Source organism: Poeciliopsis prolifica, unplaced genomic scaffold, assembly GCF_027474105.1.
Source record: "Poeciliopsis prolifica strain line A6 unplaced genomic scaffold, Auburn_PproV2 SCAFFOLD116, whole genome shotgun sequence".
Lineage (NCBI taxonomy): Eukaryota > Metazoa > Chordata > Actinopteri > Cyprinodontiformes > Poeciliidae > Poeciliopsis > Poeciliopsis prolifica.
Window position 1 is genome coordinate 22,564 of NW_026562491.1, and position 25,424 is coordinate 47,987.

A 25,424-nucleotide genomic window follows, 5' to 3' on the forward strand; every position below is an offset into this window, starting at 1 on the left:
TACGAGATGCGACTTGTTGTTTAGCACATAGTTGTGTAAAAGCCGTCCTCAGAGGTCTGTGGGAAGCTGCATGCACATTCCTCCTGCTGACTGTATATAAAGCTCTAAAAGCTCCATCACTCATGTTTGCTTTACAACTATGAGACACTCTGGTCTCTCTTCACATTCTTCATGCTCCAAATTCCCGTCCATGTGTATAAAAAGCAGCATGAAAAGGCTCAAATATGCATCTGTGTACACAAGACATGGTCCTGCCGTGGACAGTCCACTTACATTTATGTCCCCATTTTCTGCCAAATGTCTGAAGGAAGAATTAGAGCAGCAGTGAGTCTCATGGAGGACAAGCTTTCAACACGCCTCAACTCCTGGTCAACTCCTGGTGTCCATGTTGCTTTGGTCACATGAGCCTCAGCAGCTCCTAAAGGTCACCAGCCTCAGCTGTGACCCGACTGGGTGTAGCAGTGGGAGGGTGTGACGGGTCTGTGACGGGTCTGTGACGGTCTGACGGGTCTGTGACGGTCTGTGACGGGTCTGTGACGGTCTGTGACGGTCTGTGACGGGTCTGTGAATGGTCTGTGACGGTCTGTGACGGGTCTGTGACGGTCTGTGACGGTCTGTGACGGGTCTGTGACGGTCTGTGACGGTCTGTGACGGTCTGTGACAGTCTGTGACGGTCTGTGAGTTTGCAGACGGCTGAGCAGCAGAGGATCTGCAGGACCTTCAGTGAGCTTCAAAGCAGGATCAGGTCTGCTCCTGTCACCTCACTCAGATGATACTTTTCTTTGTGAGAGGAGACAGAGGAGCTTCCTCAGACTCAAGTCCTCACTGCCCTCTAGTGGTGGAGAACCGGCACTGTCCCGTCTGGCTGCAGGTGAAGCGGGACTCGGCCTCCACAGACATGAAGCAGCAGCAGCAGAAGAGCAGCGATGCTTGTTTTTCTCTGATAACGGCGCTGGAAGCGATCCGGTATGCGGGGATTCACCGACCTTCATCAGCCGCTGTCAAGACGGGCTCCAATCAGCAGCTCTGCTGAGAAGCTCCTCATGCCAAAGATGCCTGGAGGGAGTTCATGGGCTCAGTTCAGGAGGTGATTTACAGCAGCAGCAGCTTTATGCCTCAGAGGCTTTGGGTCTGAAACAACTTCAGGATTTGCGTTAAAGGTTCAGGTCCAGCAGGAAGCAGCAGCAGCTGGACTGACCCGGACGGTGGGCACCAGAAACCTGGTTTCAATATGATGTTCATCTGCAGCTGCTGGAAAGTTCAACATCTTCCCTCAGAGACGCATCAGCAAAAACTACAGGAAGAGGAACAGATTCTGACCAACTGATTGGTGCGTCTTTACCTAAAGGCCATTAAATGTAGTTTTATATCTTCAAGTTTTCAGAAACTGGAAAACTGGAGTTGTTTGACCTTTGACCTCACAGAAGTACAAGATGTAAACAACATGGTGGTGGCGACGGCCCACAATGCATCAGCTCCTTCACTCCTCACATCCACCATGGAGGACGTAACGCCTCCTGACTGAACCGCAGATCTCATTAAAACAAGGCAGAAATTAAAGCCGTCCTCCTCCCGCCTGGAACCAGAACCGGCCCACCGGGTCGCTCGCCGGGACCTCCGCCGGTGAATCCCACCAGGCTCTTGACATTCATCTCCTCTGGGATCACTTGAGTGTGACGTTCCCTCGCCTGGGCGCAGCGTGGCGCCGGGGGCCCGGCCCAGCGCGCTGACAGCCATTGTTGGCGTGTCACCGGGTTCTGGAGGGCCACGTGCGTCCGGTCGCCTGAAGCAAGCGCTCCCTGCACCATGAGAAAGAGGCTCCGTCTGCAGCCGCCCACGGCACAAAGAGGCTCATCTGAGAGTCAGATGAGAGGCCGGCGGAGGCTTTGTGCAGAGTGACGTCTTGCTGTTCTCAGAGGAATCAACGTTTCCTGCGCTGAGCGCTGGATGCTCTCACACTGAGCCGCCGCTGCTCAAGGACACTTGAGCAAGAAAAACTCCGGAAGCTGAAGCGTCTGCAGGATTATCCCTGAATGCAGCGAGTTCAGCCGCTCACTGTCCATCATCCCACATCAACACAAACACTCAGCCTTTTATTTCTCACTGTGTTCATCTCCATGGCAGCTGAACGACTGCAGCTCCTGAAAAGGCCGGTCCACTTTGATTGGTCAGACTCAGCGGCCTGCTGAAGCTCCGCCCATTTTCTGACCCCAGCACAAATGGGAGGAGCCTATAGGGCCCGACCCCTACATGACCTTGACCTGAGGGTTTCACCAGGAAGAGTTTACAGAAGCAAGCAAACCCTGAGCAGTGATCAATAAATCCTAGCAGTGATCAATAAATCCTAGCAGTGATCAATAAATCCTAGCAGTGATCAATAAATCCTAGCAGTGATCAATAATCATCAGCCAGATATCCAGAAATGATCAGTCCGACTCAACCAGTAACATATTCAGTGGTGGGATCTGTCTTCATGACGTCATCAATCAGCATCGCTATCAATAAAACAGAAACACTGAGCCACCAGCAGGGGGCAGCAAAGAGCCCAAACTCAATTTACCTGAAAACCAACAATCAAAATCTGAACATCTAAGCTCACAAAATTAACAACATAGAAAAAAAGCAGATTTTGTAAAATCAGAAATTAATATTAATGAAATATTATTGGCATATTGGGCAAAATTAAAAGTGTATTTTATCAAAACTGAGCCCAGAAAATGATCAAAGTTGTTATGATGAGGTGAGGATGACGCAACGTCTTCTTGGTGGGATTCTTCTGTAGTGAGAAAGCATCGACATTCAGACAGGGATCAGCTGTGAACAGGTCTGGGCTTTGACTAGGCCGCTGTGTCTTCAAACTGTCTCTGTTCTCTGGTGATGGAAACTAATCGTCCTCCAGGACTTCCTGATATTTTTCAGAGTAAGGATCCGTGTTTCCTCTGAACCGGTCGGAGGAACGCCGCCCTGCGCCTCCCTGCGCCGCCCTGCGCCGCCCTGCGCCTCCCTGCGCCTCCCTGCGCCTCCCTGCGCCTCCCTGCGCCTCCCTGCGCCTCCCTGTGCTGCCCTGCGCCTCCCTGCGCCGCCCTGCGCCTCCCTGCGCCTCCCTGCGCCTCCCTGCGCCTCCCTGCGCCTCCCTGCGCCTCCCTGCGCCTCCCAGCGCCTCCCTGCGCCTCCCTGCGCCTCCCTGCGCCTCCCTGCGCCCGCCGCTCGGAGGCTCAGCTCCGATAATGATCGGGGTCAACAGAACCTCTCGGAGGAGGCCGGGTCCAAACCCGTTTACGGGGAAAACCTGAGGTCATGGGGTTAAGCAGGGCGGCGCTGCTGCGACGGTCGGCATATCTGATTAATACGCATCAGAGCAAGGCGGGCGCAAATAAACCAGCGGATATTAAAGGTCAAAGGTCAGGGAACATGTGTGGCGCAGACAGACGAAAGCAGCTGAAAGCAGAAACAAGATGTTTCAGGAAAATTCTCCAACCTGATCCCAAAATGAATCGGATCAGAACCAGCCGCTCAGACAAACAAACAGAAACACATGAAGAATCCAGGACCAGAGAGTTTATGAAACAGGAGAAAGATTTTCTGTTTGGTCAGAACATGGCTGACCTAAAAACATGACGACCAGAAGCTGCATCTGCAACGTCTGATTCCTAAACTGAGACAAACAAACTGCAGCAGCAGGAGAGTCCAGTGAAGAAACTTCGTTCATCTCTGGTAGAGCAGCTGAAGCAGCTTTCAGCCGTCACTTTAACGCACCTTCAGTAAAACCTGAAGAGCTGCTTGCAGCTCAACCTGTCATGAACTCACAAACACTTCATCCCACATGGAGAGTAAATGTGGCAACTCAGAAAGTCAGAATTATTATTCAGAGTATCACATCGTTTCTATTTATGTTCAAATTTATGGAATATTCCCAACTCCAACCATGTTTTTAGTTCAGATGTTGGGATAAAATATCTTCAAGAATCTAAAATTATTCTAGAAATCCTCTTGCATAAGCCATGAAGAGGTCAAAGGTCGATGAAATGGGAAAAGCTGGCAGCAGGGTCCATGAAGCAGCTGTGCAGAGAGCAATAGAGGAGAAGTGAAGCCGATGCTTCAGGTTCGATTCCTTCAGGTTCGATTCTTTTAGGTTCGATTCCTTCAGGTTCGATTCCTTCAGGTTCGATTCCTTCAGGTTCGATTCCTTCAGGATCGATTCTTTTAGGTTCGATTCCTTCAGGTTCGATTCCTTCAGGTTCGATTCCTTCAGGTTCGATTCCTTCAGGTTCGATTCCTTCAGGTTTGATTCCTTCAGGTTCGATTCCTTCAGGATCGATTCTTTTAGGTTCGATTCCTTCAGGTTCGATTCCTTCAGGTTCGATTCCTTCAGGTTCGATTCCTTCAGGTTTGATTCCTTCAGGTTCGATTCCTTCAGGATCGATTCTTTTAGGTTCGATTCCTTCAGGTTCGATTCCTTCAGGTTCGATTCCTTCAGGATCGATTCTTTTAGGTTCGATTCTTTCAGGTTCGATTCCTTCAGGTTCGATTCCTTCATGTTCGATTCTTTTAGGTTCGATTCCTTCAGGTTCGATTCTTTTAGGTTCGATTCCTTCAGGTTCGATTCCTTCAGGTTCGATTCCTTCAGGTTCGATTCTTTAGGTTCGATTCCTTCAGGTTCGATTCTTTCAGGTTCGATTCTTTTAGGTTCGATTCCTTCAGGATCAATTCCTTCAGGTTCGATTCCTTCAGGATCGATTCTTTTAGGTTCGATTCCTTCAGGTTCGATTCCTTCAGGATCGATTCTTTTAGGTTCGATTCCTTCAGGTTCGATTCTTTTAGGTTCGATTCCTTCAGGTTCGATTCCTTCAGGTTCGATTCCTTCAGGTTCGATTCTTTTAGGTTCGATTCCTTCAGGTTCGATTCCTTCAGGTTCGATTCCTTCATTCAGGTTTTCCTTCGAGGTTCGATTCCTTCAGGATCGATTCTTTTAGGTTCGATTCTTTCAGGTTCGATTCCTTCAGGTTCGATTCCTTCATGTTCGATTCTTTTAGGTTCGATTCCTTCAGGTTCGATTCTTTTAGGTTCGATTCCTTCAGGTTCGATTCCTTCAGGTTCGATTCCTTCAGGTTCGATTCTTTTAGGTTCGATTCCTTCAGGTTCGATTCTTTCAGGTTCGATTCTTTTAGGTTCGATTCCTTCAGGATCAATTCCTTCAGGTTCGATTCCTTCAGGATCGATTCTTTTAGGTTCGATTCCTTCAGGTTCGATTCTTTTAGGTTCGATTCCTTCAGGTTCGATTCTTTTAGGTTCGATTCCTTCAGGTTCGATTCCTTCAGGTTCGATTCCTTCAGGTTCGATTCTTTTAGGTTCGATTCCTTCAGGTTCGATTCCTTCAGGTTCGATTCCTTCAGGTTCGATTCCTTCAGGTTCGATTCCTTCAGGATCGATTCCTTCAGGTTCGATTCCTTCAGGTTCGATTCCTTCAGGATCGATTCTTTTAGGTTCGATTCTTTCAGGTTCGATTCCTTCAGGTTCGATTCCTTCATGTTCGATTCTTTTAGGTTCGATTCCTTCAGGTTCGATTCTTTTAGGTTCGATTCCTTCAGGTTCGATTCCTTCAGGTTCGATTCCTTCAGGTTCGATTCCTTCAGGTTCGATTCCTTCAGGATCGATTCTTTTAGGTTCGATTCTTTTAGGTTCGATTCCTTCAGGTTCGATTCTTTTAGGTTCGATTCCTTCAGGTTCGATTCTTCAGGTTCGATTCCTTCAGGTTCGATTCTTTTAGGTTCGATTCCTTCAGGTTCGATTCCTTCAGGTTCGATTCCTTCAGGTTCGATTCCTTCAGGTTCGATTCTTGTAGGTTCGATTCCTTCAGGTTCGATTCTTTTAGGTTCGATACTTTTAGGTTCGATTCCTTCAGGTTCGATTCTTTTAGGTTCGATTCCTTCAGGTTCGATTCCTTCAGGTTCGATTCCTTCAGGTTCGATTCCTTCAGGTTCGATTCTTTTAGGTTCGATTCTTTTAGGTTCGATTCCTTCAGGTTCGATTCCTTCAGGTTCGATTCTTTTAGGTTCGATTCCTTCAGGTTCGATTCCTTCAGGTTCGATTCCTTCAGGTTCGATTCCTTCAGGTTCGATTCTTTCAGGTTCGATTCTTTTAGGTTCGATTCCTTCAGGTTCGATTCCTTCAGGTTCGATTCCTTCAGGTTCGATTCCTTCAGGTTCGATTCCTTCAGGATCGATTCTTTTAGGTTCGATTCCTTCAGGTTCGATTCTTTTAGGTTCGATTCCTTCAGGTTCGATTCCTTCAGGTTCGATTCCTTCAGGTTCGATTCCTTCAGGTTCGATTCTTTTAGGTTCGATTCCTTCAGGTTCGATTCCTTCAGGTTCGATTCCTTCAGGTTCGATTCTTGTAGGTTCGATTCCTTCAGGTTCGATTCTTTTAGGTTCGATACTTTTAGGTTCGATTCCTTCAGGTTCAATTCTTTTAGGTTCGATTCCTTCAGGTTCGATTCCTTCAGGTTCGATTCCTTCAGGTTCGATTCCTTCAGGTTCGATTCTTTTAGGTTCGATTCTTTTAGGTTCGATTCCTTCAGGTTCGATTCCTTCAGGTTCGATTCCTTCAGGTTCGATTCTTTTAGGTTCGATTCCTTCAGGTTCGATTCCTTCAGGTTCGATTCCTTCAGGTTCGATTCCTTCAGGTTCGATTCTTTCAGGTTCGATTCTTTTAGGTTCGATTCCTTCAGGATCGATTCCTTCAGGTTCGATTCCTTCAGGATCGATTCTTTTAGGTTCGATTCCTTCAGGTTCGATTCTTTTAGGTTCGATTCCTTCAGGTTCGATTCTTTTAGGTTCGATTCCTTCAGGTTCGATTCCTTCAGGTTCGATTCCTTCAGGTTCGATTCCTTCAGGTTCGATTCCTTCAGGTTCGATTCTTTTAGGTTCGATTCCTTCAGGTTCGATTCTTTTAGGTTTGATTCCTTCAGGTTCGATTCCTTCAGGTTCGATTCCTTCAGGTTCGATTCTTTTAGGTTCGATTCCTTCAGGTTCGATTCCTTCAGGTTCGATTCCTTCAGGTTCGATTCCTTCAGGTTCGATTCTTTTAGGTTCGATTCTTTTAGGTTTGATTCCTTCAGGTTCGATTCCTTCAGGTTCGATTCCTTCAGGTTCGATTCTTTTAGGTTCGATTCCTTCAGGTTCGATTCCTTCAGGTTCGATTCCTTCAGGTTCGATTCTTTTAGGTTCGATTCTTTCAGGTTCGATTCTTTTAGGTTCGATTCTTTCAGGTTCGATTCCTTCAGGTTCGATTCCTTCAGGTTCGATTCCTTCAGGTTCGATTCCTTCAGGATCGATTCTTTTAGGTTCGATTCCTTCAGGTTCGATTCTTTAGGTTCGATTCCTTCAGGTTCGATTCTTTGAGGTTCGATTCCTTCAGGTTCGATTCCTTCAGGTTCGATTCCTTCAGGTTCGATTCCTTCAGGTTCGATTCTTTTAGGTTCGATTCCTTCAGGTTCGATTCCTTCAGGTTCGATTCCTTCAGGTTCGATTCCTTCAGGTTCGATTCTTGTAGGTTCGATTCCTTCAGGTTCGATTCTTTTAGGTTCGATACTTTTAGGTTCGATTCCTTCAGGTTCGATTCTTTAGGTTCGATTCCTTCAGGTTCGATTCCTTCAGGTTCGATTCCTTCAGGTTCGATTCTTTTAGGTTCGATTCTTTAGGTTCGATTCCTTCAGGTTCGATTCCTTCAGGTTCGATCCTTCAGGTTCGATTCTTTTAGGTTCGATTCCTTCAGGTTCGATTCCTTCAGGTTCGATTCCTTCAGGTTCGATTCCTTCAGGTTCGATTCTTTCAGGTTCGATTCTTTTAGGTTCGATTCCTTCAGGATCGATTCCTTCAGGTTCGATTCCTTCAGGATCGATTCTTTTAGGTTCGATTCCTTCAGGTTCGATTCTTTAGGTTCGATTCCTTCAGGTTCGATTCTTTTAGGTTCGATTCCTTCAGGTTCGATTCTTCAGGTTCGATTCCTTCAGGTTCGATTCCTTCAGGTTCGATTCCTTCAGGTTCGATTCTTTTAGGTTCGATTCCTTCAGGTTCGATTCTTTTAGGTTTGATTCCTTCAGGTTCGATTCCTTCAGGTTCGATTCCTTCAGGTTCGATTCTTTTAGGTTCGATTCCTTCAGGTTCGATTCCTTCAGGTTCGATTCCTTCAGGTTCGATTCCTTCAGGTTCGATTCTTTTAGGTTCGATTCTTTTAGGTTTGATTCCTTCAGGTTCGATTCCTTCAGGTTCGATTCTTTTAGGTTCGATTCCTTCAGGTTCGATTCCTTCAGGTTCGATTTTTAGGTTCGATTCCTTCAGGTTCGATTCCTTCAGGTTCGATTCCTTCAGGTTCGATTCCTTCAGGTTCGATTCTTTCAGGTTCGATTCCTTCAGGTTCGATTCCTTCAGGTTCGATTCCTTCAGGTTCGATTCTTTTAGGTTCGATTCCTTCAGGTTCGATTCTTTTAGGTTTGATTCCTTCAGGTTCGATTCTTTTAGGTTCGATTCTTTCAGGTTCGATTCTTTTAGGTTCGATTCCTTCAGGTTCGATTCCTTCAGGTTCGATTCTTTAGGTTCGATTCTTTCAGGTAAGATTCCTTCAGGTTCGATTCCTTCAGGTTCGATTCCTTCATGTTCGATTCTTTCAGGTTCGATTCTTTTAGGTTTGATTCCTTCAGGTTCGATTCCTTCAGGTTCGATTCCTTCAGGTTCGATTCCTTCAGGTTCGATTCCTTCAGGTTCGATTCTTTTAGGTTCGATTCCTTCAGGTTCGATTCCTTCAGGTTCGATTCCTTCAGGTTCGATTCCTTCAGGTTCGATTCTTTTAGGTTCGATTCTTCAGGTTCGATTCCTTCAGGTTCGATTCTTTTAGGTTCGATTCTTCAGGTTCGATTCCTTCAGGTTCGATTCCTTCAGGTTCGATTCCTTCAGGTTCGATTCTTTTAGGTTTGATTCCTTCAGGATCGATTCCTTCAGGTTCGATTCTTTTAGGTTCGATTCTTTTAGGTTCGATTCCTTCAGGTTCGATTCTTTTAGGTTCGATTCCTTCAGGTTCGATTCCTTCAGGTTCGATTCTTTTAGGTTCGATTCCTTCAGGTTCGATTCCTTCAGGTTCGATTCCTTCAGGTTCGATTCTTTTAGGTTCGATTCCTTCAGGTTCGATTCCTTCAGGTTCGATTCCTTCAGGTTCGATTCTTTCAGGTTCGATTCCTTCAGGTTCGATTCTTTTAGGTTCGATTCTTTCAGGTTCGATTCCTTCAGGTTCGATTCCTTCAGGTTCGATTCCTTCAGGTTCGATTCTTTTAGGTTTGATTCCTTCAGGTTCGATTCCTTCAGGTTCGATTCTTTTTAGGTTCGATTCCTTCAGGTTCGATTCCTTCAGGTTCGATTCCTTCAGGTTCGATTCTTTCAGGTTCGATTCCTTCAGGTTCGATTCCTTCAGGTTCGATTCCTTCAGGTTCGATTCTTTTAGGTTTGATTCCTTCAGGTTCGATTCTTTTAGGTTCGATTCTTTTAGGTTCGATTCCTTCAGGTTCGATTCTTTTAGGTTCGATTCCTTCAGGTTCGATTCCTTCAGGTTCGATTCTTTTAGGTTCGATTACTTCAGGTTCGATTCCTTCAGGTTCGATTCCTTCAGGTTCGATTCCTTCAGGTTCGATTCTTTTAGGTTCGATTCTTCAGGTTCGATTCCTTCAGGTTCGATTCTTTTAGGTTCGATTCCTTTCAGGTTCGATTCTTTTAGATTCGATTCTTTCAGGTTCGATTCCTTCAGGTTCGATTCCTTCAGGTTCAATTCCTTCAGGTTCGATTCTTTTAGGTTCGATTCCTTCAGGTTCGATTCCTTCAGGTTCGATTCTTTTAGGTTCGATTCTTTTAGGTTCGATTCCTTCAGGTTCGATTCCTTCAGGTTCGATTCCTTCAGGTTCGATTCTTTTAGGTTCGATTCCTTCAGGTTCGATTCCTTCAGGTTCGATTCTTTTAGGTTCGATTCCTTCAGGTTCGATTCCTTCAGGTTCGATTCCTTCAGGTTCGATTCTTTTAGGTTCGATTCTTTCAGGTTCGATTCTTTCAGGTTCGATTCTTTTAGGTTCGATTCCTTCAGGTTCGATTCCTTCAGGTTCGATTCTTTTAGGTTCGATTCTTTCAGGTTCGATTCCTTCAGGTTCGATTCCTTCAGGTTCGATTCCTTCAGGTTCGATTCCTTCAGGTTCAATTCTTTTAGGTTCGATTCTTTCAGTTTCGATTCCTTCAGGTTCGATTCCTTCAGGTTCGATTCCTTCAGGTTCGATTCCTTCAGGTTCGATTCTTTTAGGTTCGATTCTTTCAGGTTCGATTCCTTCAGGTTCGATTCCTTCAGGTTCGATTCTTTTAGGTTCGATTCCTTCAGGTTCGATTCCTTCAGGTTCGATTCCTTCAGGTTCGATTCCTTCAGGTTCGATTCCTTCAGGTTCGATTCCTTCAGGTTCGATTCTTTAGGTTCGATTCCTTCAGGTTCGATTCCTTCAGGTTCGATTCTTTTAGGTTCGATTCTTTCAGGTTCGATTCCTTCAGGTTCGATTCCTTCAGGTTCGATTCCTTCAGGTTCGATTCTTTTAGGTTGATTCCTTCAGGTTCGATCTTTTAGGTTCGATTCTTTTAGGTTCGATTCCTTCAGGTTCGATTCTTTTAGGTTCGATTCCTTCAGGTTCGATTCCTTCAGGTTCGATTCTTTTAGGTTCGATTCCTTCAGGTTCGATTCCTTCAGGTTCGATTCCTTCAGGTTCGATTCCTTCAGGTTCGATTCTTTTAGGTTCGATTCCTTCAGGTTCGATTCCTTCAGGTTCGATTCTTTTAGGTTCGATTCCTTCAGGTTCGATTCTTTTAGATTCGATTCTTTCAGGTTCGATTCCTTCAGGTTCGATTCCTTCAGGTTCAATTCCTTCAGGTTCGATTCTTTTAGGTTCGATTCCTTCAGGTTCGATTCCTTCAGGTTCGATTCTTTTAGGTTCGATTCTTTTAGGTTCGATTCCTTCAGGTTCGATTCTTTTAGGTTCGATTCTTTCAGGTTCGATTCTTTTAGGTTCGATTCCTTCAGGTTCGATTCCTTCAGGTTCGATTCCTTCAGGTTCGATTCTTTTAGGTTCGATTCTTTCAGGTTCGATTCCTTCAGGTTCGATTCCTTCAGGTTCGATTCCTTCAGGTTCGATTCCTTCAGGTTCGATTCCTTCAGGTTCGATTCTTTTAGGTTCGATTCCTTCAGGTTCGATTCCTTCAGGTTCGATTCTTTTAGGTTCGATTCCTTCAGGTTCGATTCCTTCAGGTTCGATTCCTTCAGGTTCGATTCTTTTAGGTTCGATTCTTTCAGGTTCGATTCTTTCAGGTTCGATTCTTTTAGGTTCGATTCCTTCAGGTTCGATTCCTTCAGGTTCGATTCCTTCAGGTTCGATTCCTTCAGGTTCGATTCTTTTAGGTTCGATTCCTTCAGGTTCGATTCCTTCAGGTTCGATTCTTTTAGGTTCGATTCTTTCAGGTTCGATTCTTTTAGGTTCGATTCCTTCAGGTTCGATTCCTTCAGGTTCGATTCCTTCAGGTTCAATTCTTTTAGGTTCGATTCTTTCAGTTTCGATTCCTTCAGGTTCGATTCCTTCAGGTTCGATCCTTCAGGTCGATTCTTTCAGGTTCGATTCCTTCAGGTTCGATTCTTTTAGGTTCGATTCTTTCAGGTTCGATTCCTTCAGGTTCGATTCCTTCAGGTTTGGACAGACTCAGACGTCAGCCGCCTATGAAGCTGGGAACTTCGGCCTCCAGAGGGGAGCCGACGGAAATCAGACGGAAACTCAAGCAACGGTTTAATGAGCGCCACAGATCTGTGGAAGTCATCAGCGTCAGCCGGGAAGATTTCACACAATCCTTTAAAAAGTGAATATTCCAGCAGACGGCTGAGATTACTGAGATTACACCCATATGGCAGAACAGGAAGTGGTCCTGAAACGCTCAGGAAGTCACTCAGGAAGTCAGTCATCATCAGAGGCTGCTTTTCCAACCACCTCAAGCTGCTTGCTCACGTTTCTCCAGGAGGGGGCGGTAAATGGAAAACCGTTACATGACTGCACAGTGATGATGTCAGACTTCCTGCTGAGAGGAAGGCAACGTTTTCAGACAGTTTTCTACAAAACGTTCAAAATGTTCCTCTGCAGGTTTTCTCTGCGGTTTCTCCTGTTTCTCCGGTTTTCCTGCTGCTCCTTCATCCTGATTCTCATCCCAACTGGAAGTCAGGCTTCAGGTTCAGAGCAGCTTCAGTGTTTCTGCTTCGTTCTCTTGAGTTTCCAGGGAACCGGATTATTGGCGTAAGGTTCTGGTTTGTCCAGCAGGTGGCGCTGCTTCACCTCTGATAACAGAGCAGAACTCAGCAGCAGGACTGAAGCAGAGCCACATTTCTCTCCATTCTCATGGCAAAAGTGTCTCAACATTCTGGGAAAATAAAACCAGAGTCTGAAATATGAAACCATGAGAGCAGCAGGCAGAGGAAAGGTCAAAGGTTATTTTATTCTGTCCATTATTCCAGTAATTAATCAAAATGGATTATGTTTCAGTGGGTTTTTATTTCTGTCACTTCCTGCAGGCTTTGATGGTGGGTTGTGATTGGTTGTTTCATTAAACTGAACATGTTTTAAATAAATCATTTCACTGTTTCATTTGACTTATTATATTCTGATTATTTGATAAAGATCATTTGAGTTTCTCTCAGTAATAAACAGAAATGTAGTCAGACCCCTGCAGTGTTGCTCACCTTCATCAGTCAGGCTGGTCTGGGGTCAGAGGTCATGCTTGTGCTGCTGCTGCTGCTTCAGATGCTGCTGTTGCTGCAGCTGCTGCTGTTGTTGCTGCTGTTGCTGCAGCTGCAGCTTCAGATGCTGCTGCTGCTGCTTCAGATGCTGCTGTTGCTTCAGATGCTGCTGTTGCTGCTGCTGCTGCTGTTGTTGCTGCTGTTGCTGCAGCTGCTGCTGTTGTTGCTGCTGCTGCTCCTCGTCTGTTGGTAAACAGGGTTAAAGGTCAGAAACCAGTTAAAAACATAAATATTTCTACAAATCTTTCTGACTAAATAAAGGCTGAAACTCGTCTGCAGCTTCAGATATAAAATATTTCCATGAAGTTTGTATTTTTAAAATAAAGAGAAATATTCACAGCTAAAGGTTTTAGATCAAGCTGTAGTTTCCTTCTACAGGAAATAATACAGAAAAATAGAAGCTGGAATATTTTCCTGTTTTCAAACAAAGAACAATTTAAACTGAATAAATACAGTATAGTTTATTTCATTTAAATGTTTATGTCCGTTTGTATTTTAAAATACTGTGAATCCATAATGCATTTGGTAAAATGCATTACCCATAATTCATTGCTGTAAATGGACAGAAATACAATCAGTTTTATAACATTTTTACAAACTGCAACAAACAAATATTAAAACAACAATTTAGCTAATTATTCTTTTTCTTCAAATCAAACAAATTTTCCATGAAACATTTCTACGGCAAAAAATGAACAATTATGTCGTTATAATTTTAATATTTTGTTTTACTCCAGAAATGTTCGAGAATTACTGGAGTAAATTCTTTATATATATTTTAAATATTGTTAAAAAATATATGAAACAAAAAAGCATAACAAGACTGAATTAAAATAATAATTTCAACCATTTGTAAAATGCCACTAAAGCTTTGTTGTTGTGAAAACCTTTACAACTTTAAAAATCAATCAGTAATTACAAAATTAACGTATATTTATGTTAGTCATTTCCACATTTTAAGCTTTTTCTGTAAATTTATTGCAATATTACTAACAGCATATTTCCAAAGTAATTCTAGTCTGATACATTTTTATCTTGGTCGGTGAATTTATCTGTGAATAAATCTATTTATATCCTGCAGGTTGAAACGTCATTCTGACATGATTATAAAGTCATAATATTATTGATAATCAATCGGTTTGTGGTCAATCTGCGGGTCAATCTGCGGGTCTGTTTTCAGACGTCGCGGATCGGCGAGGCCCGCGTGCAGTACCGGCCTGCCGCCGCCAGAGGGCGGGGCTGGACAGAACAGGAGGACGGTCTGTGGAGTTCTGCGGCTCTGCTGCTGATCAGGACCAGTTCTCCGGGTTCTAAAGGACTGCAGGAAGTGCGAGTTGAAGCTCTGGAATTTGCGCCACTTTTGGCGCAAGTTAAAGTGCGGATAAACAGTCAGAGTGACGCATAGCGGAGTCATTTAGCGCAGATGGATCCGGAGCGCCTGAACGTGAGACAGGAGGAAGAGGAGGAGGAGGAGGAAGAGGAGGAGGAGGAGGAGGAAGAGGAGGAGGAGAAGGAAGAGGAGGAGGAGGAGGAGGAGGAGGAGGAGGAGGAGGAGGAGCGCATCCTGGAAGCTCCGCAGCATCCCGGTGAAACTTCCTCCTCCTCTTCCTCCTCCTCCTCTTCCAACTCCTCCCTGAGCTGGACGCGTCTCTCAACTTGTCCTCACTTTGAGTTAGTCTGCGCTGCGTGGAGGTGAAAGTTTGCCCGCGCCGCCCCGCGCCGCGCCACGCACCGCGCGTCCCGCAGCAGATGGGAATCCACGTGTCTGGAGCCGCTTTTCCTCTCGGAAAACAAAGTTGAGGGTTTGGAGGGAAGGAGGAAGAGCAGCAGGGTGAGTGTCTGGCCATGTGCTCAGCTCTTTGTTTCATTCTTGAATCCTGATTTTATTATGTCCTTTTTATTTATTCATAAAATACAGACTATCTGGACAAATTCCATCTTGTTTTATAAAATAAATGTTTCTGATCTTTTCATGTTGATCTGATTTTATGCTGCATCGTTTTCAGTCTTTCTGTTTGTGCTGTGTTTGTGCAGCCGATGCAATAATCAGGTCTCAATATTTGATGCCGTTTTGGGGAAAAGCAGCAGAAAAGGCCTCAGATTGGAGCAATAATTCCTGTCCTCATCCTGAATAGCCGCCGCTTCATTTGCATCAGAAGAAAAGTTTTAGTGCGTTTGCTTTGTGAGTGATGAAGAGTTCCAGCAGTGAGCGAGGAAGAGGAGGAGGAGGAGGAGGAGGAGGAGGAGGAGGAGGAGGAGGAGGAGGAGGAGGAGGAGGGGAACGGGGCCTTGGGCTCCACATTCCCAAACCTGGGATGAGGATGTCACCTTCATCCTGATCTTCCTCACATCCTGCTGGGAATTTCTGGGGCTCTGTGGAGAGAGAGACACAGAGAGAGAGACACAGAGAGAGAGACACAGAGAGAGAGACACAGAGAGAGAGACACAGAGAGAGAGAGACACAGAGAGAGAGACACAGAGAGAGAGACACAGAGAGAGAGACACAGAGAGAGAGACACACAGAGAGAGAGACAGAGACAGAGAGAGAGAGAGACGCCCGTGAGGCGACTCAAAAGTCTCATCCCACAGAACAAGGCCCCGCGGCCGCAGGGCCACTCTGGGAAACCTGCCTTCATTCTGAAACACACACGGTTCCTGGAGCGGGCCGGACCGGGCCAGAACCGGAGCGCTGCTCCACTGATCAGGCTGGAAGTAACTGAAGCTTTTCAGGTTGGAGAAAAAGGATTCTGGTTCTGGTTCTGGTTCGAGATCATGCAGGAGAACCGGATCCATCCAGAACCAAGCTCTGATTGTCTGGAGGCAGAGGGACCTCCAGCACACACACACACCACACACACACACACACACACACCCACACACACACACACACAACACACACACACACCACACACACACACACACACACTCACACACACACACACACACACACACACACACACACTCTCTCTCTCTCTGGGTGTGTAAACATTTTACTCCTGGACTCCGTCTGAAGATCTTCCTCCATCAGGCAGCAGCAATTAGCCGCCATCAAACAGAACCGGAGGCCCCAGCAGACGGACCAATCAAAGGCCGGGGGGCCGCCAGGGGCCTGTACTTCCTCCTCTGTGCCGTGTCACAGCCGACTTTGATGGGGTTGTTAATTAACTCTTGAAGGGACGGCCACCGTCAGGACCGGGCCACCGTCAGGACCGGGCCACCGTCAGGACCGGGCCACCGTCAGGACCGGGCCACCGTCAGGACCGGGCCACCGTCAGTACCGGGCCACCGTCAGAACCGGGCCACCGTCAGGACCGGGCCACCGTCGAACCGGGCCACCGTCAGGACCGGGCCACCGTCAGTACCGGGCCACCGTCAGAACCGGGCCACCGTCAGGACCGGGCCACCGTCAGAACCGGGCCACCGTCAGGACCGGGCCACCGTCAGAAGGAGACGTCCCAGGGGGACCGGTGGAACGGACGCCGCCCGGTGACGGGTCCAGGTCCATCAGGCCCTCAGGAACCACCAGCTCCTGTAAATCCTCCTCCTTCCTGAATTCCATGAGGAAAAGGTCCAAACGGGCCGGTCCAGGATGAAGCTCCTCTTCCTCATAACAAACTTGTAGAACCAACCAGAGATCCTGCTTCACATATTTTGATTTAATTCTCAGAATAATTTGTGTTGTTGAGTCAATAATGCAGATTTAACCTCTAATTACCTTTAATTCATTAAAAACATTTTAAATCTGTGAAAAGAACCAAGAGACCAAAGACACAATGCAGGTCCAGACGGGCCTAAAGCCGGGACAGCAGGGAGGAAGAGGAACTCTGACTGGAACCATCAGACCCACAGGAACCATCAGACCCACAGGAACCATCAGACCCACAGGAACCATCAGACCCACAGGAACCATCAGACCACAGGAACCATCAGACCCACAGGAACCATCAGACCCACAGGAACCATCAGACCCACAAGAACCATCAGACCCACAGGAACCATCAGACCCACAGGAACATCAGACCCACAGGAACCATCAGACCCACAGGAACCATCAGACCCACAGGAACCATCAGACCCACAGGAACCATCAGACCCACAGGAACCATCAGACCCACAGGAACCATCAGACCACAGGAACCATCAGACCCACAGGAACCATCAGACCCACAGGAACCATCAGACCCACAGGAACCATCAGACCCACAAGAACCATCAGACCCACAAGAACCCACAAGAACCATCAGACCCACAGGAACCATCAGACCCACAAGAACCATCAGACCCACAAGAACCATCAGCCCACAAGAACCATCAGACCCACAGGAACCATCAGACCCACAGGAACCATCAGACCCACAGGAACATCAGACCCACAAGAACCCACAGGAACCATCAGACCCACAGGAACCATCAGACCCACAAGAACCATCAGACCACAAGAACCCACAGGAACATCAGACCCACAGGAACCATCAGACCCACAAGAACCATCAGACCCACAGGAACCATCAGACCCACAAGAACCATCAGACCCACAGGAACCATCAGACCCACAAGAACCATCAGACCCACAAGAACCATCAGACCCACAAGAACCATCAGACCCAATTGGAACCATCAGACCCACAGGAACCATCAGACCCAGAGGAACCATCAGACCCAGAGGAACCATCAGACCCACAGGAACCATCACGCTGCGTGGAACATGATCCGTCCAAACGAACACAGGAAACCCGTTTGGTCTTTAGGACACAGGAAACCCGGTTGGATGGTAAACGGTCCAACCGGTCGAGGTTCTGTTTGGCTGAAGGACCCAAACATCACAAATGAGCTCAAAACTTTATCAATATATTTACAAAACTGTTTGTTCGGATGAAGTGAACTCTGGTCCAGTTTAATGTGAACCAGAAAACCGCTCCAAAAGCAGGAAGTGGTCTACAGCGCACGGCATTCTGGGTAAATACAACCAAAGCAACGTGCTAGCAGTAGAAATGGCTCTGGTCTTTAGCCAAAGACTAAAGAGAAATCCTTCAACACTGAAATCTGACGCCTCCATTTTAGTTTTCATTTGATGAAGCAGGAAGTTGAGTTCATGTCTTCTTTGTTGGTTTTCCTCTCGTTTCCTTCAGTGGTTCTTGGTGCAGCGCCCCCACAGGCCAGGAGGGGAACAGGCTTTTTATTGCAGCGCTAAAATGAACCGCAGCAGCTGAAGCTGTAAGAAATGTTGGTCTCTAATGGAAGCCAGTGGATCTGATGTGATCAGATGTGATCTGATGGATCTGATGTAACATCTGATTTCCAATAGAGTCTCATGGTGTGGTAGGAATTAAAAGTGATGAATGCAGCGGCGACCGGAGGCAGAGCGGAGTGCTGCTGTTTCTTTTCACGTGAGGAGGTCTCTCATAATGACGAAGGAATGCCAGGAATCCCTTCCTGCAGCCTCGCAGGAAGAGCTGCGCTACCTCTAAGAGAGGTCAAGGTCTGCGGAGGCACACAGGTGGGAGGCGCTCCTCCAGCTCACCCGGTCGGGTCAGGAGGGGAGCGACCCTCCCTGAACCCGGCCGCCACATCTGTTTGCTGTTGTCGAGGCCGGGAGGAGATCAGCCACAGGATATTGAACATCCAGGCTCATTCCTCCGAGGAGAATCGCTCAGCCGCTCCGCTGAACGTGTGGAAACCAAAGACACCAACGCGTCCTGCTGGGAATACCGCGTTTCCCCTGTGTTCTGTTTTTAGCCGATACTTCAGGGACTTTGGGTCTCATTTGCTTCTCTTGAAGTTTAGGGGAACCGCTCGGTATAAATTCAGATGTCACCGTTAGCCTCTATTTGTGCTTTCTTGGCTCGTGCAATAAACAACCGCGTCCCGGCTTGAAGCTGCTTTCTATTTTAGAGGCGCCACCGACCCGTGCTTCTTTTACACCACAGCTATTATTCAAGAGGAGAATAGGTGCGAGGCCCAGCCATAAATTCCAGCAAGTGGTCCTCAGTAAGGGCTGCAGCGCCAGGAATTGACTGCATGCTCCGTGATGTACTCTGCTATGCAGTGACCTTTCAGGCTCAGACAGACTCATTGTTTGCTTGACAAGAGCTGTTCTAAAAATTCAGGAGACACTGGTGGTTGTACTGGTGACGAGTCGCGGTGGAGTCTGGTCACACCTGAGCAGCTGGGCGTTCGTTTCCTGTCGCTGTGATCCATATTCGCTCCGGCTCTGGGAGTTTGGTGCTTTTGATCAACTTGACACACATTTGGTCTCTGTTCTACTGCAGCAACTAGTTCAGCATGTTAGCTCAACACTCACAAATGTTGATGAACAGGTGAGAGCTCCTCTAAGAGAGATGAAAGGCAGAAACGTCACGGAGCAGAAAAAACAGTCATTGAGTTGAATGAGTGGGCCGAGAGGGGGAGGGTCCCTGTGAAGCTGCTAGTCCCTTAAATAACCTCATTGTGTGGGGGTCATCTGTTGCTCTTAAATAAATCACTGTGTGTCCTTTGTGACGGAGCCTGCAGGCCGCCGCCGCCGCAGGAGGCCGCGCTTCATCGGCCGGCCTGTGCCACACAAGCTCAACCTTTCCACAGTCACTTCCTGTAACGACCAGCATTTCTGGAGCTGATCAATAATCAATGACGCTCACCTCAGTGTTTCTGTGCAACAGCAACATTTTAACTCACAGCACACACACACACACATCATCTACAAATAATCCCCACATCATAGTAAATGATCCCAGAACCAAGTTAGCTAATGCTACATATATTATATTTAGTTCTTTACCATCTGTTTTATTTTATTTAGAAAAAAGAGACAAAATGAGAGGAAATGGACTGCTGGAGAAACAGACTTCAAAATAAGAGCATGAATATAATCATCTAACTACTTTAAAAATGATGAACAGTCAATAACAAAAACTTCAACACAAATGTTGAATTTTATTTACAGGAAAGTTTAGAAAAGTTAGAGGAAGCTAAGAGCACTAAATATTTTTAAAGTTAGCAAAGCTGCCACTAAAGCGCTGAGCTAAAAATGAGCTAAGCTATTAGCAGGCTAAGCAAAAGCGCGTCCGACACACATAGTTAGCTCACTGCTAATCCTCTCTTTGTCCAAGCCAGCATGTTTCTGTGATGGTTTGTGATTTGATCTGTGAGGAAAACAAACATTTAGCATTTTATCAGTGGATGCTGCATAACAGCAGGCGTTGAGTGAACATGATGCTGCTTTCCTTCGGAGCTGCTGGGCGGTTCAGAGCAGACATCGGATCAGCTGTTCCTTCCTCCTGCGCCGCCGCTCAGCAGCAAATGTTTGAGCCTGTCCAATATTGATTTAAGCCAGATGAGAGAACGGGAGGCGTGAAGGACTCCCGTCAGGCGGCTCGTATATCTGAACACGGCTGTGTGCGGTGAGGCCTTCCATGAGGCCGCGCTGCCGTCCGCCTGTTGGCCGACTCTGTCCGCAGCAATAAAGACGATGCAGACAGAGCCGTCTGCCAGGCGGCTCTGAAGCAGGCAGGAAACGAAGCCGAGGTTCATCAAAGTCTGAAACCTGCAGCTGCTCAGCGTGTGATGGAGGGAGACGACCTCTGGTTTTAGTTTGACCTCTCTGGGTTTCAGTTTGACCTCTCTGGGTTTTCCTCTCTGGGTTTCAGTTTGACCTCTCTGGGTTTCAGTTTGACCTCTCTGGGTTTTCCAACATGGACGCCTGGCTGAGGTGATGTCTCAGTATCTGTGTCACATTCCTTCACTTCCATAATCCAGTGGGAACAAGCAGGTCTGACGGGTTGTTTCCTTTTCAAATCTCCGTCAATGTTCTGCTCATGTTGGAAGCTTTTTGCAACGTTGAGTTTAAATTGTTGAGTCGTTAATAATGAGACGCGTTCATGAATCGACCAGGATGCTAACGCTCATTAGCGCTCATCTGTCAGCCAATCAGAGGAGACGACGGCGTCTCAGGCAGAGCAGGACGTGTCCAGTGGACGTCCGCTTTCAGCCCGGTCCAAAGTTTGGCGGCCTGAAGGGTGAAGTTCTGGTTCTGGTGGGACTCATCCAGACGGAACCGGATCATCACCTCCACTGGTCCACAGAGGATTTCCTCAAAGGTTTTGGAGATCATCACGAGGTTTCGGGTCGGAAATGGTTCTGGATGGTCCCAGGTTCTGCTCTTGATGCTGAATCCTGGTGAAAGTTTTCTTGGGTTCTTCTGGACCTGCTCCTGGTTCCTGAATGTCTTCAGACTTGATGTGCTGCTTCCTGTTGTCAGTCAGGTTCTACTGAAGAAATTTGTCTGGTGGGTTCTGGTCCAGTAGGTTCTGGTGGGTTCTGGTCCAGTGGGTTCTGGTCCAGTAGGTTCTGGTGGGTTCTGGTCCAGTGGGTTCTGGTCCAGTAGGTTCTGGTGGGTTCTGGTCCAGTCTTCATTTCCATCCAGCTTTGAAGATAAGGTAGCATGTTCTAACTGTTGAGGCTCTGATATGGGCCTGTGAAAAAGGTCAACAGCCAAATAACATTGATGACATGCGGACTGGACCCCCGCCTCTTATCCCCGCGCCCTTTGACCCCGAGCCCCCAGCCCCCGCTGCCAGAGAGCAGATTGAGCTGTGAAAGGGGGAGCTGCAGGAAGAGCGCAAAACTGCTCAACAAGGTCGGGATTATGGGCAAATCTCCGACATAATCTGAGATTCTTGGAGAATGAACGGAAGCCATCGGGCCGGGCGCTAACTGGCCAGGTGCTAACAGGCCGAGTGCTAACAGGCTGGGTGCTAACTGGCCAGGTGCTAACAGGCCGAGTGCTAACAGGCTGAGTGCTAACTGGCCAGGTGCTAACAGGCTGGGTGCTAACAGGCCGGCTGCTAACAATTGAATTGCTAACAGGAGGGTTGCCAACAGGCCAGATGCTAACAGGCCGGATGCTAACAGGCAGTGCGCTAACAGGCCGGATGCCAACTGGGACGTCCAGCTTCACGCTTGCGGTTCACTCAGAGTTTATGTAAACACAATATAGCACAGATGTTGACCTGTAGGCTGAGCTGCTGCTGGTTTGGTCAGTGATGTGTTCACAGGCTGAGGTGAAGCTTTGACTGCAGATAAAACTCTTAATATCACTGATTTGACATCAAACAGGCAGATTCATCTGTTGTTTCACCAAGAAAAACTTTGGTAACTAGGAGAGAAAAGGAAATATTGTCAACAGCTTCCATGATAATCTTCATCTGGTTACTGTGATCTGTTGTGTTTATGTCTGAGGAACCTCGTTTCACTGCCCCTTCTGGCCACCTCAGGTAATGCGTGTCTCTGAATCTGATTATCAGGTCGACTCGGTTTGATTCGGGACCAAAACAGAAACATTTGTTCCATTTCTAGCCGTTGTGGTTCTCATGAGTCAAAACATCCAAACTAGAGGAAAACCTGTTCCCTCCTTGCTGTGGGGGCGCTGTGCCAAAAACCTCTGAGACAGTGAGCGCAACTTCTGTCTTCACCAAGTGGAAGCTAAATGGAGGCGTCAGATTTTTAGCGGTTGGAGGATTTCTCTTTAGTTTTTGTGAAGGACCAGGAGCCATTTCTGCTGTTAGCACTAGGCTAGCACATTAGCTTTGGTTGTATTTACCCAGAATGCCCTGTGCTGTAGTCCATTTCCTGCTTTGGTCCGCTTGGCGTTCACATATCCATTCAAACCGAACCGTTGTTCACTTCAACCGCAGCCAAACTTAGGTTTGGAGGACCAGAGGTCAGAGGTCGCTTAGCGTTCACACCAACCCAAGCAGATAATGGGCCTGGAGTCGGGTTAAACGGATGAGACAGGTTGGTGTTTCTGCCTGTCTGGGTTCTTGAACACAGGAAACTTTCCAACCATGGATTGGAAAGCCATAACCCACCGACTCTGATGTCTTTAGCTGCTTCGTTTCCTCCATCGGTTTCGTTAAAGTCGGACATTTTGGGGCTCTTGGTGAGAACCTCTGTGGGATCCCAGGCAGAAGTTCTTCCTCAGTTTGTCTCCGGGGCGTCTTCACGTCCTCCAAACTGAGAGCTCGGCGTTAACTGTGCTCCTCTTCTCTCACAGCGCCTCGGTCGGCCATGGAGACCTCGTCGCCGCCAGCCGCTCACCAGAAGGACAAAATGGACGGCGGCGGCTTCAGCGACCTCCCCAAGAAGCCGTCGCCCTCGGAGAGCAGAGGTAAGGCGCCGATCGAAAGCCGAGTCCGGTTGTGTGTGAGCCGGCTGAGAATGAGCCGGGGTCTCAGCGGCGCTCAGCCGGGGGGCAAAGGGGAGCCATGAAATATACATTTGAAAGAAGAAGCGTGGTCCCGGGAGCCGGCGCTCTCTGCGGCCTGATGAGGAACCCGCAGCAGTCAGAGGTGACTGGCTGTGCATGTCTGACCAGGAATTTAATGGACTGCGACCCATGAAAGAATCATGCATGCAGATGGAGCCGTGTGCAGGCGCGGCTCGGTAAACGCCATGAGTAGAAAACACGGGCTGACAGGAGAGCTGGGGGGCCGGAGCAGGTGAGGCTGGTGTTGTTGAACTAAATGAAGAGTAGCAGAGATCCTCTCTGGCTGGCAGCAAGAGAGAATACATGTTTAAAGATGCCAGCCAGCGAGTGATGAAAGCTGGGCATAATGAGGCCAAAGACCTTGTTCTTACCTCCAGAGGATAGAGAAGAAAAAAGCTTGAAAAGGTCCGGGTGATGGAGCCGGGACGACACGCAGCTTCAAAAACCGACAGAGATGCAAGCTGATGGGGCCCTTTGACATGCAAAATTAAACGTGTGATTTGGTGACATTTTCACTCATTCATGGAGGACTTGGTGGCCCGCCATCACAAAGAAACGCTCATTAATTGATGAAGAGGAGACAAAGCTGCAAGCAGAGCGGTGCCAGGCGCGCACCGTTTCAGCCGATCGGTTCTGACAGCAGAACCCAGAAGGTTCCTCCAGACAGGCAGCGGAGCGACACGCACAACAGAACCGAGCAGAACCGAAGCCAGTTCTGATCAACCGAGCAGAAAACCGAGCCAGTTCTGATCAACCGAGCAGAACCGAGCCAGTTCTGATCAACCGAGCAGAACCGAGCCAGTTCTGATCAAACCGAGCAGAACGGTTCTGATCAGGGAACGTTTCTGAACGTCTTCAAAACCAATCAGTTTTTCAGACCAAACGTCTGGAGCTGCTGGTCTGGATCCAGCCTGAATCCTGCACCAGAACCACAATCACTCCTGAACAAATCAATCAATAATATTTATAAAACACATCACACACCGGCTCCTTTGGATCTGTTTTTAAAAAACATATCAACTTTATTTCAGACTTAAATGTGTCATTTATGACACACATATATAAAATCTGCTGTTTAAACTTGATGAGATTTATTTAGTAATTATGTTATAAATATGACAAAGATTAAAATACATAAAAATTAAATAATAAATTAATAAGTGAAATAATAAAATGTCAAACAGATCTAATTGTTTATTTTAATAAACTCAACATTTATTAATAAATCAGTGAATCATGAAGATGATGCTGATTTGTTGTCATGACGATTAAACCTCCTACATATTTATATGTTTATTAATTTTCCACTGAAAGAATCTGTAAATATAAATAAAATCAGATTAAATGCAGTTTATAAATCAAACATCTGAAGGTATTAAAAGTTATTTTCATTAGTATTTATACACAGTGAAGCAGCCGGTCAGGCCTGGTTCCTCGGTTCTCAGGAACATGTTGAAGGTTTTATCAGAGTTCGGTCGGTCAGGTTGGGTCGGGTTCTGCTGCGGCCCGGTTCCCAGTTCTGCACCAGAGGTTAAAGGACGCAGAGCGGCGGCGGATGCTTTTGAAATGTAAATGGAGTCACATGCTCAGCGGACGCAGAACTGGTGGCCTGCCACGATGAAAGAGCCAACATTGATTGTTCATATGAGAATATCAATGTAGGACACGTCTTACATTTGGAGCTGCTGCTGTTGCTCCACTTTCTTGCCTCTTCAATATTTGAACAAAGCGCCTGGTTGCCTCGCGGGCGATAATCCCTCAGCGCCTGGGCGGTCAGAGCAGCCGTCTGCTTGGCTCTGCTTGGGTTCTGGTTCCTGATTGTTCTGCCTGCATGTCTAGTCAACAGTACAAAGGAGGAACTTTACTGTGTTTTAGGCAGATTTTACCCCCACGCTGCAGAGGCTGCTGGTCTGAACCAGAACTGAAGAACCGCTGAGGGAAACCAAACTAGAGCAACGCCAACCGATGCTTTCATTCATGTTCAGACGGAACCGGCCGTCATTACCAGGACCGGATGTTTCCTCCTGGTTCTGGTTCCAGATCTCTGGTGTTTAAAAACCAACCCTGAATGTCCAGAATAGGAATCAACTGTTTTAATGATGCTAACTGGAAGTTAGCTGCAGTAACACTAAACATTCAATCATAGACAATAGTCCAGCTAATGCTAACATGGTACACCAGCATGGTGCTCAGCCAAAGCAACAAATTCAACCACCATGACAGCTAATGCTAAAGCACCAACTTCAACCACCATGACAGCTAATGCTAAAGCAACAACTTCAAATACCATGACAGCTAATGCTAAAGCAACAACTTC

At 47.0% G+C, this 25,424-nt stretch overlaps 1 pseudogene; it reads left to right on the top strand.

The window, feature by feature from the left end:
- Nucleotides 1-14,596: 14,596 nt before the first annotated feature.
- Nucleotides 14,597-25,424, top strand: part of LOC129354675 (zinc finger protein GLI2-like) — a 65,035-nt pseudogene continuing 54,207 nt past the window's right edge.